Below are 20,072 nucleotides of genomic sequence, written 5' to 3' on the forward strand. Positions count from 1 at the left end.
GGAGGATATTTTTATTGTGGCCATTTATGATCTTAACATGTGGTTTAAAAAATGGTGAATGATGTATGCTCAAGGATGAGGACTGTGGATGGGGCTGTTGCTCAGTTGGTAGGGTGTAAGCACACACCCAGCTCTGGTCTTAATGCAAGCACTGGAGAGACAGGTGAGGGACAGTATGCCTGTAACCCCAGAAAGGATAAAATGGAGAGATCAGAATCAGAAATTCAAGGCTATACCCTTTTAGAGAGTCTTGAGACAGTGGAAACTACATAAGACTATGCTCAAACCTTAGAAAGAGCAAGAAATGTAGATAAAAGATGTAGCACTTGTGTGTATGTTCTTATACATGTTTTATATGTACATATACTATATTAGAAATATAATATATATATGTTTGTGTAGTTTTCAATATGTACTGGTCACAGGTAACAAATATATAGATAATAAATATATATATATATATGGAAGCAAAGGAAATTGACCACTTAATGGAACATAATGTAACCCTCATAAGTAAGACCCTTAATATTATCCTGTAGTCAACATGTAACTAACTGGACATTTATTAGTACTTGGATTCAGAACCTCAGGGACACACACATCTCATGATACACATATGCCAAATACTTCATGTTTATTACATTTGGAAAATAAAAGTTGTTAGTGCTCTGATCTTTTGACAGAATTCTGAAATGTCAGCACAGGACTGAAAGTGTGGCTGTAAAGAGTATATCAGATTCCTATAGACACATTACATGGCTTTTAATTTCATTTATTCTTGGAATCATTTAAAGAGGGAGAAGGGAGAGGAAGGAGGAGGATGCGGGAAAATGGGGGGAAGGATGGGGAGGATGGGGATGGGGAGGAAGAGGGGAAGGAAGAGAGGAAGAGAGAGGGAGGAGGGGGGAAGGGAGAGGAGGAAGATGGGGAGGGGAAAAGAGGGGAAGGGAGAGGAGGATGAGAGAGAGAACTAATGTTTTCAAAATACTTTAAAAACTCAACACAATAGTGACTCAAAAAGTGTGGGCAGAGAAGTAGTAACTTTAAGAGCCCTGTCCAGTTACAAGGGAATTCAAAAGGAATTCCACCTAAACCAAAGACTTGTAAATAAGATGTCTGATTTTTAGCCCAGAGAGAATGCTTTGGTCAGATGATTATTTATATTATTTAACATCTTTTAACTTTCTCCCCTCACTTTCCTGTGTGAGTCATTTCTAGATAATCCAATTAGTAGGAAGGGAATTCTCTCCCCTGAATGGATTTCAGGGGAGAATAATCACAATAGACCATCTAACCTGGACTCCCCACTACCGCGGCCCAAGTTGCTCATTGGGTAGAACAGCATGTACAGCTTGGCTCCCTCCGCTTCAAACTGGTCCAAGGTGCTTTACTTTTCTCAGATTTACCTCAGTCTCTCTCCAAACTGATCTCTTTTCTGCTCAGTCCTGAGCCAGGTGAGTCCCTTCTGTCCCCAACACAGAGGCCACAGAGCAAAAGTTGGAGGCAAATACACCCAGCCCAGAGGCAAACACGCCTTGCTCTAGCTTTGGCTCGTGATAAACACACGCTCCGACGTTGCTCCTTTGTAGATTCTGAACAAGTCTCATGAGCCAGTATCTCACAAACATCTGCCTTCATTATAATTATATTTCTATTTCAGCCGCACCAAGCTATTTACAGAGGAGCCCTGTTCATAAAGAGCTTTATAATTAAGCAAACAGAAATATCTTTTTATAGGATGCAGATCTAGGGGTGATAATCACACACAAAACACACAGCAACAGTTGCAAATAGAGTGTTTAACGCTAGTTATATAGTTAGTGATGTGCTCAATAAAGCCTGGCATGCCTTTGTTCCTAAATACGAGAAAATATGGTCTTTGCTACGCTGCAGTGTAAACTGTCTTCTCCTGTTTTTTCCCCCTAAGCAAAGGCCATATTATTCAGGATAAGTTCTTAAAATGTGTGTATGTGTATATGTGTGTGTTTTATATGACAAAGTGACAGCATAGATTCTCTGACTTAGTAGCACTTTCAATCTGCCTAGAATTTGGACAAAGGAGAGAGCATGTGAGCAAGTGCATGAATGAGAGGATTCTAAATATAAGCAAGGGATGTATGGACATACAGAACATGACAGATGAAATTAGCAGAGTAGAATTGATGTAGTGGTATTCTGCAAGTAGCTGCTAGACAAAGGGAAATGAAAAACACTAATGGCTGTGTCAGAAGAATTCCACATGCTCCAATCAACCTCAGAACACTCAGCCATTTGCTAGGAATGTCAGCCTTAGCGCACGAACATCTCAATAGTTCTCACCAACCCTCCTCCTTGCCCATTGCACTCCGAAGCTTCTATTTGGTGGCAATGTTCTGTCACTTTGCAGGCCTGCTTTGGCCATTCAGAAGTTATGTGATCCCAGAGCAACAATGAAAAGCAGCCATTGTGTGTTAAAGACTCTACCTTCAGCCTCAGAGTTCATGCACACCATCAGCTGGAACTAACTTTATCCTCAAAGCAATTACTCCTGACGATGTACACAGTACATTAGAAGTATTGTAGAAGGTGATTTGACAAATACACACAGGAGAGATTGGGGAGGTGGCTCTGCACACGAGTGATTTCTTTACAAATTTGAGGACCCCAGTTTGAATCCTCAGCACTCACATAAAAAGCCAGCATAGTAAAAAAGCTGCCCTTGTGGTTCAGTGAGAGACCCCGATTTGTACAGTAAAGGCAGAGAATGATAAAGACATTGGACAGTCTTCTACAGCCACTGGATTACACGTCGGCTAACCTATACACGTGAACACACATGTGCATGTAAAACATACACACACACACACACACACACACACACACACACACACTTATTCTCACACATTCACACTGCAACAACAAAGATATATGAGATAGGGAAAAAAAGTCCAGATTTTAAATATCAATTACCTTTTACTTGGTAACCCCAACAAAATATTTCCCCATTATAACATGAAGAAAAGCAAAATGTAACTACAATTGTATATCAACACATATAAAAAACTCTAAAATGGATTAATACAACAACTTTTATCCCAGAAAAATATTAATCATACTCTCTATTATCCTCAAATACAACACACACACACAATGTATTCTCTACCCGTAATAAAGCAGTTGTTTAAAGCTATCAGTGATTCAGAGGCTTGCCTCCTGCAGATTGCTAAGGGTCAAGGCAGAAGGGTACACAGTATAAGATCAACTGTGTGCAGACAGAAGTATTCAAAGTGGGAAGAAACAGACCCAAATGCCAGTAGTCGTTAAAGCAGGGAGATGGGTTTGGATGAAGTTTTCTTCATTCTTCTTAACTGACTGTGGTTTTCCCAATTTTTTATGATTAATTATCTACACTAAGTTAAGCTTCATACAACATAATATTTCAACAGCCATAATAATTATAAAATTGAAGATTTTCATCCATGTTTCATAAGACTTTCGTTATGCATTAGAACACGTGCAATAGTCAGGCAGTAGGTTGTCAAGTAAAAGCAATGTCTGTTTTTTTTTTTTTGTTTGCTTGTTTGTTTTGTTTTTTTGGACTAGTTCAGCATTACTTTCATTTTTCCTTTTTAATTGGTTTTACATTGCAAAGTCTTAGAAGAAAACAGAATGGATGGCAGATGCCACCAGGTTACAAAGACACTGCCAGTGTGGACCCTAAGGTTAAACACTCATGCCAAGGCCCCCACAGTGAGTTTGCAGACTTTACTATCTTAGCTAGGATGGAGAAATTACTGAGGAGGAATTAATTGGTTGAGGCTTCAGACTGATCTGTAATTTCAATCAACCCCTAGCTCTGGTGACAGGGTCACAGACACAAAATTCCTTTCATCTCCTCACCTTTGAGGAGGTCCCTGAAGCCATGGATACAGTCGAGTATGAGAATATTCTATACGTTTGAGACTTTCCTGGATTACTGTGTGTTGGGAGATGTCCTTCTGTATATGTGTTTCTTTTATTTGTTGATGAATAAAACACTGGCCAACAGAGGCATGAAGATAGATGGAACCAGAAGATGAGGAGAATTCTGGGAAAAATAGGCAGAGAGGTGCCACAAATGATACACCATGTAGCTATCAAAGGAGTAACAGGTCCGGACATTCTCCAGTAAGCCAAGACCACGTGAAAATATACAGATCAATAGAAAGGGGTTAATAATTAAGACAGAGTGAGCCAGTAAGAAGCCCTAGTCATCGGCCAACAACTTTATAATTATGTCTGTGTGCTTATTTGGGGCTGAAGCGGCTGTGTGGACCTGGAGGGACAGAAAACTCCAGCAACAACTGTGTGATCCAGGTAGATAGATACCTGCACTTCTTCTTCCAACTTGATCTGGGAAGGGGGTAAGAATTGATGCAGAGAGATCAAAGAAATAAGAGATTTGGAGCAAACTAGGAGAAAGTAACAGAGGGAGAAAGGGAGAAGGTAGGGGAGAGGGAGGAGAGTCACAGGTATGTACATACCAATCAGGGAAGAAATGATGAGCTGAGCCTTGCCTAGCAGTGACCCCATTCCACTTCCAAGAACAAACACTGCTGTGTCGCCATTTCAATTGTAGAACCCTTGCTGTGCCCATCCAGCAGGTGGTACATGTTCTGATTGTTGGTGTGGAGGATTTGATAGGCTGATAGATGCTCATGACCCTTCATGGCACTGTGAGCCTGGAGTACACACACTCACCTTCCCTTTCTGGCCTGCTGGCTGACCTTGAGCATTCACAGCTTTGCTCAAATGCAGCCCGGGGTGGAGCTCCACTTCTGGATGTGGAGCCCATATGGTTCTCTCTATCATTTCTGGGTTACTTCTCTTTGCTTGGGAGAAGTCCCGTAAGAAGGCATTCTTTGAAAAGATAAAATCCCCCAAATCTTTATGTCAAAAGAGAAACAAGATTCTAATTTGGCGAGACTCCTTTCTCTGTTACCCTGCTTCCCTCTTGCCATGGCCCTTTATCAACATCCTCTTCCCCAAGGCCTATAATTAGCTGCATCCTGGTTGAACATGGTCTGTAAGCAGGCCAGCACTGTGGGTGTAGAGGATCTGCAGTCACAGGAGAATCTGTGCTTGGTAAGACCCTGCTTGTGCCTAGTTCCAAACTCTGTTGTTGCTGCCTTAAAATTGACAACAATTTCAGAGCTCTGTGGGATCACTTTTATGTGTGAGTCTAAAATGTATATTCCCCAACATGTCTACATTCGATGAAATGCCCGCTTCTTCATGGCTGCCCACACTGCCCACACTGCCCCTCTCTAAGCTCCTCTCTTGTAATTGGAATGTTCTCCATGCAGCTCTTGTTTCTTCTGTTCTGCATCCTTCATGCATTCTCTTTCTGCAACTGCCCAACTTCTCACCTCCCCTGTTAACCCCCAGACAATGCTGCTCTGTCGCTGTCTCTTCTGGCCTTCTTTGATTTCCTGGCAAGACAGAATTCTTGTTCTACAAACTCACAAACTCTGCATGGTTTTCCTCTGATCAATGTCTAGAGTTCTTACTACCCAGAAAGTGTCACCTTTGTTCACTAGGTGAGTGAATTTTTTTTAAAGCTGTGTCTGCCATTACCCCTTCTGCCATCTCAATCATAAAATCAAGGCACACTTCAGTCTCCCTGGAAACCCAAGCCCTCCAGTGTGAATACTTTCACTGTCCTCTCTAGAATGCTTCTTCATTCCTTCATTTAAGATGTCTTCCTTCCTTCTTTCCCCCCACCTCCAAGACAGGTTTTCTCTGTGTTGCTTTGGAGGCTGTCCTGGAACTTGCTCTGCAGACCAGGCTGGTCCCAAACTCACAGAGATCCTCCTGCCTGTGCCTCCTGAGTGCTGGGACTAAAGGCGTGCACCACCACATCCCAACTAAGATTTCTTTTTTTGGTTAATGAATCTGTCTTAACATATGAGTGAGACAGATTAGATGATGGATGGATAGGTGGATACATGATACTGACAGATGATAGATATATTGACAGAAGAAAGATACATGATAGATGATAGATAAATAGATGATAGCTAGAAGATAGATGAATGATATATAGATACACAGAAGATAAAGGATGGGTCAATAGATAGATGATAGATAGATGATAAAAGATATAAAGATGAGGGAAAATAGCTAGATGATATCTAGATATTACTGCAACCCAATCATTTATTTGCACACATGACCTGTTATAATGAACCTATTAGTGCAGAATGACAAGTTCCTCTCCTCTTTAACATTGGGATGTACATTTTAATAGGTATGTGAGGTTTCTGTGGAATTTAAAGATCTGTTATAAATAAGCCTTAAGCTGAAACCACCCCCCCCACACACACACAGAGAGAGAGAGAGAGAGAGAGAGAGAGAGAGAGAGAGAGAGAGAGAGAGAGAGAGGCTTTAAGTGTATGCAGAGGCACCCAACAGCCTGTTATTTTGGAATTATGAAGTTCAGCTGTCTTTCTGTCCAATACTCCGCTTTACATAAAATAGCTACTTGATGCCTATGTGACACTATTGTAGAGTGTTAGACACTGACTTTCTCATTTAACAAAGACCTTTGCAGAATAAATTAAATGGGGTAGACCCTTGAACAAGGAGTCAATTGGCCATACAGCTTATTAGACTTCCCTATTGTCCGCACAAGGCCATACATGATGGGAAAGTGGTCCTAGCCAGTCTGCAGATGTTTTTCCATTAGTTGTAGTGAAGTCATATTTCAACTATATATAAGATACTGGTGAACCTACCAGGTCAAAAGAGAAAGTTGCATACATACAACCTTGAGAGTTGGCTGCCTCTGTGGTGCTATTCTAAGTCAACTTCATCTAGAGTGGCCAGCTTCTTATTCATACACATCAATTGTATTTGTATGTGCTTAATAAAAATATGTGCAGCTCTTATAAATTATTTTAATATGAAATGGGGATGTCCTGTTGGCTATAACTGAGTGCAATTTTCCACTTATAAGATATTATTAATGCCTCCCCATGTATTAATTACTTACTTTTGCTGTGATAACACCATGACTAAGGCAAATTTCAGATGAATTTATGGGGGCTTAAAATTCCAGAGGGTTAAGAATTCATAATGGCAGAGTAGAAGTATGGTAGTTATATTAGGAAGCCAAGAGTTTACATCTTGAACCAATTAATTAGGGAATAGAGAAAATGCAAAGTGTTAGGAGTCTTTAGACCTTCAAATTCTATCTCCAGTGACACGCCTCCTCTAATAAGGTGACACCTCCTGGGTGTCCTCAAATAGTACCATCAAATGAGGACATGGGCATGGTGCCCGAGACTATGGATGATATCTTGTTCATACCACCATGCCCATGTCATTAACTTTTCTCCATTGTAATGCTCCTCATGTTACTGCCTATGGTGGCTCTGGCTTGCTTTGCCTACTTTACTCCCTCTGTCTATTAAACGACTTCCTAGCTGGTAGCTGGTTTTTCTCACTTGTTTCTGAAAAATATTTATGGACAATCTATCCAAAGACTTATGGGCACACCCCTTGAGTATAGGTCAAGCAGTGGCATTGAGTATAGGTCAAGCAGTGGCATCGCTGTATCAGACGAGTAGATGGGATTGAGGAAATGCCAGCTTGTTTTCCATTGTACACTAGAATGACCTTTCTTACTACTAATTAAAGGAGCTCTTCAGTGTACCTCTGTCACATGGTTTTCTCAACTTTTAACTTACTGACATCTTAATGGGGTCTCTGTATCACAGCAACATAAAAATCAAGCATTTATTGACTATAGAAGGCAGTTTTATCTTATTTTCTATTAGGCTTGATTCCCATTGATTCATTTTTAATGAGTTCTCACCTTGAGCCTACAATTTTTAACCATCACTAGTTTCATCAATGAAAATATATTCACTTTTTATTGAGAGGCATGACTTTTTACACTAATCATGATGGGAGCTAAGGATAGCAGAAGGACACATGATAGCCCTTCTATGACACAGGACTTTTAATTAGTGTGTATTCCCAATCAGTACATATTGAGCATTAGAATGTGTACTTTATCTGATTGCACTTACACACACACACACACACACACACACACACACACACACACACACACACAACACACAAATGCTCAAGTACACATGCACACAACACACTGCCCAGAATACCACACAGTGCAGCACTAATTTTTTTGGTTTGACGGACAGCCCCTGCTGCCTCTCAGTGACACTTTGCAGTGAGATTCAGGTAGAACTCCTGTCTCTAATCCCCATTGCAACTCACACAGAGACTCCAGAGTCCTAATGAAGAAAGCCAAAATCCTTAGCCATCTCCCAGAACCATCTGACCCCACCCCTCCTCCTGGGCATGCCCACTCCTGCTCTTCCTCTGAAGCACAAGTCATGGCAGATTGCTCCCTCTCAACACTTGACCCTGCAGCAAACAAGGAAATCATTTTCTCTGGTTGACGCTCACACTCTTCTATAAAATAAAGATAGTTACAGTGACCAACTGATGACACATATGATGAGTAGGAAGATTAAGTCAGAGAATACATTTTAAGCATTTGGCATACTATCTACATAGCAGTGACCAATAAATATGAATGGGTTTTTAAGGACCTGTGATTGCTCCACTAATGCTATACTGTACACTGTTCATCTTGCTTTCCACAGATATGGATACAGGATTCGTTTGGCCAGACTGCCTTTGGCATCCTACACTGACATGGTACTTAGCTGTCTGACGAGTGAGGGCAGCGTGAGGAACCTCAGAGCTCAGAGGTACCGTGGCAATGCTTCCCATGCAACATGCCTAGAAGTTCTTGACAAACACATCTCCCTCCCTGTTATTTGTGTGATGCCTGAGAGCAAGGGCGACTCTGTTAGTCATCCCCTTTTCCAGGATCACAGCCAGACCCAGAACAGAACAGGTGTTCAGGAAATGTATTTTGTTTAACTGGCTTCCTCCTTTTTTCTTTTTCATCCCTACTTCTTTTCTAACACCCCCTCCAAATCCCACATAAAAAATTCTTATACTTTTATTTTTATCTGTGACTCTTATTGAACCATCACTTATGATACCCAACCTGAAAAACAGTATAGTTTAAAAAGCACAATCCAAATAGTAATTTATGCCCATCTCTTCAACATCTTCTGTGGTCATCCCATCTACAATGTACAGTGTACCACAGATCTTGATTTTCTTACTCCTTCTACACTTAAGTCTTTTAATACCAAACACTGTCCTCTGACCTTTACCAGCCCACACCTCAAACACAACAATCAGCTCTTGGGGTATGTCTGTATACTGACTATACTGCAGTTAATACGGACATGAGTGTGAGAAGTGGGGTCAGGTATCTCCTATAATGACTGATTTGTTTCCTCTAAATATGCAATTGGAAGTGAGATTTCTGGATTACATGTCTGAGCACTGAGGGACAATGGAGTTCACATAAAGTAGATGTGTGAAGCATCTTCGAGGGGCCCTGGAGTTCAGGGCAATCTGTTCCATACTGCTTTGAATCAGTGAAGCCTGCTATTGGTATGCATGCACTACTTGTTAGTCACTGAAGTTTGAAAGGGAATCAAATTGGAGGTTCACAAAACCCACATGCTACAAGTTCTATCCCAGTGCTATCGAATGAAGGGGAGTCATCTAGTTGCAGATATGACAACCAATGCACAATCCTCAAGAGTGGGAGGAAACAAAAGCTGAAATCCTAGGGCAAAGGCCCAGTTCAAGGAAGGGCACCTGCCTTGGTGAATTATTTTGTCTCAGTAGGGTTTGAATGGAAGAAAGGATGGAAGGGAGAGGAAGCAATGGTAGTTGGGATGGGTCCCCAGAGGACCACACTGACACCATGCTCTTGACTGAAAGAGCAGAACATCTAGAATGCACTGTACACTCACCCAGCTCGTCTTTGGTTTCATTTCTATAAGCAGCTACCAACCCTGCTGCTGTGGCCATGGAAGGAAAAGGCAACATCCACATCCATTCTCTTCCTCAACTTTCCCCTTTCATCTCTCCCCTCCCCATCCCTCTCTCAAAGGCATGTGTGCATGCATAGCTCACTATTTTGAATCAACCTGTACTATGTGATTTCTTTTTGTTTTGTTTTGTTTTACAAGGATCTTCCATGTGGGCTAAGAAATTATATCTGATTTAGTTAATTATTATTTTCTCACCAGGAATACCACAGTTGTAATCTATTTAGAAGATGAAGAGGACCGCACTAAAATTATTATCAAAATATTCTTTTGCTACTTATTAATGTATAGCTCATGGTGAGTCAAGAGGCTGCAGTAAGACGTATAAGAGTCTTTATGTCAATCAAGCTATCATGAGACCCCAAGCTCAACATTTCTTATTCTCTGTCAATGTTTTCCTGCCCAATGGATAACATGTCAGTGAAAAAGTATACGATGCCAGAAAAGAGGACCACCAGAGAGCTCCCACTGCTTTTTGGAGACCCAAAGCTTGGAGCAAATATTGACCACAAGCATCAAGCTTTATAAGAGCCACTAGACTCTTCTCTGCTATGGAAAATAATTGGGAAGCTTTTCATAACACTCTATACTCTCAGTACAGTAGTTGGGAGAAAACAAATTATGGAATATCCTCCACGCCTCACAAGCATTCACTCACTCACTAAGGCCATTCCAAAAACCTTGAGGCCAAGCTATCTCAGTACAATGATTTGGGCTCTAGAAATGAACAGAAACATTCCCATTGCCTCTCTCTTCCAACCTCTTAAGAGGTAGCTCTGGGAACTCAAGATGAACAAGGTCACTAACCAGGGAAGACCCTCTAGAGAACCTGATTAAGGTCCAGGTGCCAGGACTCAAGCCAACACCTCTAACATGGACAGGATAGATGACCAGCTAAGATGTTGACCTCTTTGTAGAGAAGTGGGTGAGTAGATTATGTTAGAACATCTGGCTTGCCTTTACAAAGAGGCAGGTACAACTTTCACTCTATAGATGTACTATGAACAACACAGGAGTTTGATTTGGCATTGGGAGGTGGCCTGGGACATAAGGAAGGAGTTTTATGCTAACAGTTATGTGTGGACCAAAAAAAATTATCAAAGCAAATATATCAGGGGCCAGCCACAAAGCCATCCTGCTACACAGTAATCCATGGAGTAAGAGTAAGATTTACAGAAAATAACAGGAAAAACCCAGAGGCAAAAGGTAGATGGGATAATTTAAGAAAAGCTGGCTAGAAACAAGCCAAACTAAGGCTGGGTATTCATAACTAAGAATAAGCCTCTGTCTGTGATTTATTTAGAAGCTGTATGGCAGCCCCCCCAAAAGAAAAAAATCTTACTACACACGCAGGCATAGAGTAAGAGATATGAGAAGTGACTCTCCAAGGGAAAACTAAGTCTTACCAGAGAAGGGGATCATGGGTCTCAAAACAGAAAAACAAGAAATTAATATCAAGACAGAACACCAAGCTAGGAATAACACAATTTGCCACAGAGACATGTAGTCTTCACTTGGGTTCCCTGGGCTTGCGCCTCCATCCCAATCTACTGTGTGCAGGCACACAGCTCCCTGTGCCTTCATCCTAACCTATTGTGTGCGGGCACACAGAGCTCCCTCTACCTCCGTCCTAATCTACTGTGTGCGGGCACACAGAGCTCCCTCTACCTCCGTCCTAATCTACTGTGTGCGGGCACACAGAGCTCCCTCTACCTCCGTCCTAATCTACTGTGTGCGGGCATACAGCTCCCTGTGCCTCCACCATCCTAACCTACTGTGTGTGGGCACACAGAGCTCCCTGTACCTCCGTCCTAACATTCTGTGTGCAGGCACACAGCTCCCTGTGCCTTCATCCTAACCTACTATGTGTAGACACACAGCTCCCTATACCTCCGTCCTAACCTACTGTGTGCTACACACAGAGCTCCCCATGTTGCTGAAGCTTTAGGATGATCATGCAGGGCTTCCTTCCCAAGGTCTTAGCTCCTCTTACAAGTTAAGAAGTGAAACCAGACAGAAAAAAAAAAAAAAAGAGGCACATGGCTCCAGGTGACAGCAGAGCCATCGGTCCTTAGTTTGGAAAACCCCTGCCCCAAGGTGAAGGTAGTTTCAGATTTTTCATAATGAGTAATGTACCACTCTAATCACAATGGTACTAAATGGTGCTTTCATGTCATTTTTAGTACTGGGAATTGAAGACAAATTCTTATACACCTAGGCAATCTCTCTACTACTGAGTTGTATCTTCAGCTCATGATTCTTCTGTCTCAGTCTCCTGATTAGCTGAGTTACCAGACTTTGTCACCAGGCCTGGCTCACTCAATGGTATTCTTGATCATGAGTTCCCCAACCAAAGAGGCTGTCATCATAGCCTCTTGGCATGAAAAATAGGTCTCCAGCACCATCCCTACCAGTACAGCCTCATTAGCCTCAGGCCTAGCATTCTGGGAATACAGGTAGTCCCTGCATCTCACCTCATGTGGGCAGAAAGGTTTTCAAGGATGCCAACAAGATGTGGAAGAATGATTGATGCTAGGGAACATTTTGATGGCAACCACAGCACACAAAAGAGGCTATCTAGTGGTGGCAACTTTCTATTTCAAAGTCTTCAATCTTAAATTAGCTTGGTGGTTTGAGAAGATACACAGAACCTCAGCCCACAGCCTGACTTGACAGTTGGCTTTACCATCACTATACAGTCATAGCATTATGGATTCAGAGCTCCCATTTCCCTTCGACCTGGCTCAGACACTGCCTCTTCCCTGGCTGTTACCCTGAATCCCCATCATCTTCTAAGATGCTCCAAGTTGTGTTCACAACTCAACACTGGATGGACCATGACTCATCTGTTCTAACTGTTCTAGCATAGAGAACTCTGTTACAAAAAATGATGACCAATGACACTTATTTAGCACTGACAGCAGCACAAGGCATGTTGTAGTTTCAATAGTAGGTTGGCTTGTCTGAGTGGACCTGAGCCTCTTTCCTATAGACAGTAGAGTTGGAACATAAAGAGGTCAAGTTGCACTCAGGGCTGGAAGTAGGTTAAATGAAGACAACACACCTGGCCAGAATACCACACCATCACCCTCCACCCACCCTTTACTGCCACATGGTTCCCAGGTCTCATTAATCCAACTCTTTCACATCTCAGAGATGGCATTGCTTCTCTCCAACACTGTTGTGGTTGACCAAACCCAGGCCCTCATTATTCCACTGAGAATCTTTCCAAACTCTTCCCTCCCCTCTGTGAGGTACCTACATACCCTGCTCTGAAACTTAGGGTTTTTGTCATCTTGACATAATCTAGAACTAATCAGGACAGGACTCCAGGAATACCCAGGGAATTATCTCAGTTACATCAATAGATATGCAAAGATCCATTTTACTTGTGGGTGAAACTATTTCATGGATTCAGTCCTGGACCAAATGAACAGGAGAAAGAATGCTAAGCACAGTCATTGCCTGATTCTTAGCTGTGGATGCAGTGTGACCATTTCCTCAAGTTCCTACTGTTGCAATTTCCACATCTTTATAGACTGTAACCTACAACTGAGCAGAATAAATCCTTCCTTAAGTTTCTCTTGCCAAGGTATGTTACCACAGCAATAGAAAGAAGCAAAGATGCCCTCTATCTAGTTTTGCAGAGTGACCGATCCTTATAGCCTATAGAAAATTACCATGACCCTCCCAGGAGAAAACTGTTTCCCAGCAGCACTTCCAAAACTTGCTTGAACTTCTTATTATGGCACAGAGTATCCTCCATCATGAGAATCTAGAGGTAAAAGGCAAGACCTACCTCATTTCTAGCTCCCCCCACCCCTGCCCAAGTTCCCTGGGATCAGGTTCATTGGTGAAAGGCTTGTGTATTTCTGGTGACAATATCTATTGGTCTTGTCAAGACTCCATTACCTCCTCACCCAATTCTTGGCAATATGTCTCTAGTCCTTTAAGTCTCTGTTCACTTGGGAATTAGCTCCTTTAAAAACAGTCCCAGAAGCCGGGCATTGATGGCACATGCCTTTAGTCCCAGCACTCAGGAGGCAGAGGCAGTTCGATCTCTGTGAGTCTCTAAGTCGTCTACAGAGCGAGTTCCAGGACAGGCTCTAAAGCAATACAGAGAAACCCTGCCTTGAAAAACCAAAACCAAAACAAAAATCAAAACAAACAAGCAAACAAAAACAGTACCAGAGAAAGTGATTAGCCTGAATTCAAAAGATTCCTAGCTGAATTGTCTGTTACCATGTATTGTCATCTGGTGTCCTCATGCCTGCCTTTACTGTCCGACTAGATGGATCCCTCTTGCAGAGGAGTAATTCTCTCACTGATTTGTGACTCCTCTTAGTCTCATTCTCTGACTCAATAAATTGGTCACTATATGCACAAATTATTAGAGAAAGAGATGACAAGTACAGATGTCCTAGTAAGTTTAACTGTCAGCTTGACATAGCCTAGAGTCATGTGAGAGGAGAGCCATAGAGAAGGGATTGTCTAGATCAGTCTGGCCTGTAGGCATGACTGTGGGTGATGTCTTGATGGTTAATTGATGTTGGAGGGTCCAGCTTGCTTATGGGTGGCACAATACCTAGTCAGGTGGTCCTGACCTATATCAGAAAACTATCTGAGGACAACTAGCTAGCAGCATCCCCCATGGTTCCAGCTGTATTCCCTTGGATGTGAGTGTACTCCTTCATCAGAAGTGATGGTGAGTGGAAAAACAAACAGGCCTGATGTGACCTCCTTCCTGGATTTCTCTTTTAGTTACGTCTAAGATTTAGAATGTTCAAGTTCATAGTTCTTTAGTTCAATCACTTGTATTTCCTTTCTCGATGGTTATATTATCTGTGTGAACATGATTATAATTCCTCTAACTTTTAAGTCTATTCAGATAAGCCCCATAGCTGCCATTTGGCTAGTATGTCTGCCATGCCCAGTTTACCCTACCCAACTGGCATTATTTTATACCAGGTAGCAGCTGTGACTTGTCCCAGATCTCCTGGCTTGTACTGTGTCTTCTTCTGTCCCTCTTATCATGCCACTCTGATGAACAAGAAACCTCCCCTCGTTTCCTAATGCCTCATGCCTTGTGTAAAGTGTTTAAGAATGCTGAGTTCCCATTCTGAGCTTTCACTCACTCAGCTGTCAATCATAACTCCTTATATCCTATCCCTATCATCTCCAATCCTATGACACCACTTTCACCTCTTGGGAGACACTGTGCCTTCTGGGACTCCAGGCTGTTTGGCACATGACAGAGCATTCCTTGTGAAACACCCATTCATTCTTCCTCCATAGCCTGCAAACCTCCTAGCTCAGCTCATTATGTCACCTCCTGGGGGAAGGCTCTGCAGCCACTGGGTAGGGCCAACTCCACATCTTTCCTTGGGATCCCCTATTCCTGCAACACAACACTTACTAAGTAACTCTGATTTCTTGGTGACACCAGATGACTAACTATGGGCATTGGCAGGGGCTTGGTCACTGAACACAGAGGCAATCTGAGTTATATGTTGCTAGTGTTTTCTCCTGGGTTTGGGAAGCCCACTTCATCACAACCAATGGGCAAGGGATTTGCTGAGCTCTCTAAACCAAGTGCTTCAATTGTGTTGAGAGCTGTTCAACTCAGAAAACTCTTCCACCATTCTCCTAACATAGAATGCTGTTTTCCTCCTGTGGATGCCTAACTATGGTTTTCATAGGTTGCATCATGCCAGTAAATGCTCTTCACACATTACTGGTAGTTTAAAGGATTCAACCCTTTTGGAAAACAACTTGGAAATATGTATCAAGGACCTTAAAAATGTCCCCTGGGTATAATGATATTACCTTTTTTTTTCCTGACGATAAAGAGATGGAGACTGAAAAACCTTCATGGTGAAGATACTCATGGTATTGCTTACAGGAAACAGCATTAATGGTCAATAAAAGGGAATGTTCACACAGTGATTTTTAACTGATGTTAATATGGTATCATTAGCAGTTACCTGACTCAACTGAAGAAAGGAAGGTATAAGATTTTTATCTCCACCAGTAGCTCACACTAGGCTATACTATAGCAGTGTTGGTATGATGTAATTAATGATAAAGATTACCCTGTATTTCAACACATTTTCAACACTGACTGTCCGATTTTAGAATAAGCATGCTTATTTATTGATAGTTTTTAGAGACAGGGTTTCTCTGTGGCTTTGGAGGCTGTCATAGAACTCACTCTGCAGACCAGACTGGCCTCGAACTCACAGAGATCTGTCTGCCTCTGCCTCCTGAGTGCTGGGATTAAAGGTGTTCTGCCACCACTTAACAAACTTATTTATTTTTAAGCAGCATTCCTTAATATTACAGACAAGATAATGGTAGACATAGTGAGATATTTTTATAAACAAGAAGAGAAAGAAAGGCTTTAGTATATATTTTTGAAAGAAATGTTAATATAAATTATGAGAACTCTTAGAAGATGTCTAGCCAGTTATTGGAAAGATATAGAATGACCACCAGACTCTCTCTGCTGAGAGAGGGAGGGGTCAGGATAAGAAGACCTCCTTCAAGAGACCTTCCATTTTCTCAGAGGGAAGTTTGACAAACAGGTAATTAGAACCCTCTAAGGAGAGGGGGAAACGTGGCAGTCACTCAACATTAAAAAACAGTGGGATGAGAACCACAGGAGACTATTGGGACCTTGGCCGCTATGTTGGGTTGGTGGGTATAGGTGCCAGTCTACGAGAGCTGTGATTCAGTAAATACGCTTTTCAGGAGACTCTTCCCTAGCGCTCTGCCAAGCCCACACTCTCTACTGTGGGGTGTGTGACAAGAACCATGAGTCAGTTCCCTCAGTTCTAAGCTCCTTGGCCTGTGAGGCCAAAGGGGCTGCCACTCAAGCATGAGGTTAACCTTTCCCTGCAGCCAAGCAGAAAAGCCATTCACCCCCACAGAGTATCGCAGCCACAGCCACAATGCCAAAGTTGTATTTGTACTTCTGGTCAAGAATGGAATTACTCCCTGGGCTGAGCTGAAGCTTGCTCACAGGGGAAGATGTCATAGGTCACCTATTTTTACAAGTTCCCTAAGGATGTCTCTGGCATCCTCAGCTCCTCATTACAGCCCTTAGGCCTGTGGATGTGGCTCCATTGGTGGAATGTGAACACATGCAAATCCCTGTGTTTGGTCCCCAGAACCATATAAACCTAGCATAGTGGTACATGGCTGTGGTCCCAGCATTCTGGAGGTGGAGGCAGAAGGATCAGAAGTTCAAGGTCATTTTCAGCTACATAACAGGCTCAGTCTAGGCTCTGTCTCAAAATGAAACAGAGACTTTTGAACATGTGTCCACCCACAGGGTCATTTCTCACTGTACTGACTAGATGCAACCACCTTTCCTAGACTACAGCTCATTATTCATGTGACAAATAAATCACATGTTCCATTCAAACTCGGGGACTGAAGAGAAGGAGCCTAAGTCCCAACCTTGCTTGGCCGATACTAGGAATCTCAAATGAGGACTAGAAATTAACATTTTAATAAGCATCTACAATGAAGAAAATGAAATATTTCACTGAAATATCCTTGTGCCTCTGGGCATGAATCAGGGAACAGCATTTTCTAAGCTACTGCCAGTTTTGCAAATATAATTCAAGGTTCTGAAATTTGGGGACAAGGCGTTACCACCTCAGTAATCCTATCCCCCTCCCCAGCCACTCTCCCAAGGGAGTTGATGGGTTCATCCGCTAGAATGATGGGATGTACTAGCCTCTCATCATATCCCTTGAACATCTCCATTACAGCCATCTCAGTTTGGAATGCATGTCTATGCATACCCGTGTCCCTCACCAAGCTCTATTATGGCCCATTGAGTTTTCTCACCCTAACACTAGACCTGTCTTTTGGATTTGCAGAGAACAAGAAAGAGGGAGGCTAATGTCCACAGTCTCTCTAGGTTACTTCACTTACAGCTCCTAGGTGTCAATCAAATGAGCACTGTGAACCAAACCAAAGGCTTCACCCTTAGAAAGGTGTTTCAAGTGTGACTATTTCGTACTTTCAAGAGACGGCCATCTATTGAGGAGAATTCACTCAGCCTAAGGCCGTGCCATAAGCTCTTTCTATGGTAACCACATGGCAATCGGCAGCACACTCTCATCTGGGATCCCGGAAGAACAGAATAAAAGTTATTGTGTCTTAACATTCAGCAGTGACACTTGAAGCAAAAGAAATATGACCTTGTTCATTTAAGGAATGATGCCAGACAGGATCTTCTGGACCTGACAAAGCCATTAGCTCACTGTAGCTGTGGTTATGTGGATAAGACCTGCCTGAGGTTGAACTTACATGAGGAAGGGTTCATGACAGTCTGAGACACTTCATGTGTCCAGGGAGGGCCTGCCACTTTCTATAGTTGTATAGCCACTGATAGGTTGTCCATGTTCCAGTAAACACCCCCCATTTATGCTCATGTAAACAACCACAATTAAGCTCAGTGGGCAGAAAATGGGATCTCAAAGTAGCAGAGATGGGGGTCTGAGTGTTACAGAGAAAATGATCAAAATTCAGTATATAATGCATATGAAATTGTCAGAAACAAAAAATAAATTGATACATATCTCACTGAAACAGCAGGGGGGAAGGAAGAGATTGGAGGGAAAGAGAGGATGGAGGAAGAGGAGAAAGCAAAAGAGGAACAGGAGGGTAGAGAGGAGGAAGGATGGGAGGGAGAGGAAGGGAAGGGGAGGGAGGGGGAATAGAGGGAGGGAAGAGGGGAGGAGAGAAAGAGGAAGGGAAGTGGGAGGAAGAGGAGAGGGAGGGGGAGGAGGGGGAGAGAAGGGAGATGGAAGAGGAAGAAGGGCAGGAGGAGCCATAAATGCTTATAAGGCAGGAGTGGTGATGGGCAAATAATGAAGAGAATGAGGTAAGAGGGTTTCAAGTTCAAATGGCTATGGCTAGGGATATAACAGAGGGAAAGTGCTTATAAAACTAATGAAACCATTTAAAAGGAGGGAAGTGTTCAATTCATGTCTGCCAGAGTCGCAGGACTCTAGTAAGATGAATCACAATCTCCATCAGCCCCTGTATCTCCAAAGATGGTGATGGAAACCCCTCAGCTGAGGTGACCAGCCCATGAGAATGGACCTCAGCCTCCTGGTGCCTGGAATTTCTGAGATGAAGAGATGCCTGACTCATCTGAAAAAGTGTATGTGCACTCCTGGGCCCTTGATTGTTTTCCACTCCAGACTGTGTCCATCTGGGCTGTGCTCAGGGGAGAGGTGGAAAAGTGGGTACACAGCTGTCTACTCAGTGCATCCCAGAGGGCACTTCCACCCAAAGGTTTGCATCCAAGAGGGCTCACGCCTAATGCCACTGCTTCACCTGTGTGTCGTGGAAACATTTACCCCAGCCTTCAAATTCTCCATTGTCTTTCACTTTAGTCAAAAGCATTGGCACAGTGTGCCCTTCCCTTCCTAGGTTCCATGCCTGTACTTAATATCTCCCATCCTCCGTGGTGTAAAGGCCAACCAGGCATGTGTGTGGAATGGGTTTGCTCTGGTGAGCCAAGTCACACAGGAACCCAGCAAGAGGCCAAGTAAGACACCCTCTTGCAACTCCTCCCTGGCCTCAGTCGCGTTGTCTGCGCCCCCCCCCCCCCCCCCCCCCCCCCCCGGCTCTGCCCTGTTCTTGCTTACACTTTCACCTTAGAGAACAATGCAGGAAAGTTTCACTGCTCCTCCCTTCTAGGCATCTGCAGAGCTGTTCATTAAGGATTGTTTTGGGGTTAAGTACTTGGCCCTGCTGCATAGTAATCAGGGAGTGGTCTGAGTCTTGGCTTCTAACTCTGTGCTGCTACTTACACACATGTTTCTTAGACCACAATACCTCCCAGGACCCAAACCATGGCTGGGAATATCACATTCCCACATAGAGAGCCTGGTTCCTATTCTGCTGGATCTCCCACAACACATAGCCTCGTGGACATAAACAAGGCCTCCTCCCATGCCTGGAACATCTCAACATTTCCCTTAAGTGAAAGACTATGGTTCTGAGATTGAGCAGTTGTCAGTCCAGTGCCAGGATGCTACACAGCACACACAGAACCTACTGTGTGTCTGTCCC

This window comes from Phodopus roborovskii, unplaced genomic scaffold (assembly GCF_943737965.1).
Source record: "Phodopus roborovskii unplaced genomic scaffold, PHOROB, whole genome shotgun sequence".
Taxonomy (NCBI): Eukaryota; Metazoa; Chordata; class Mammalia; order Rodentia; family Cricetidae; genus Phodopus; species Phodopus roborovskii.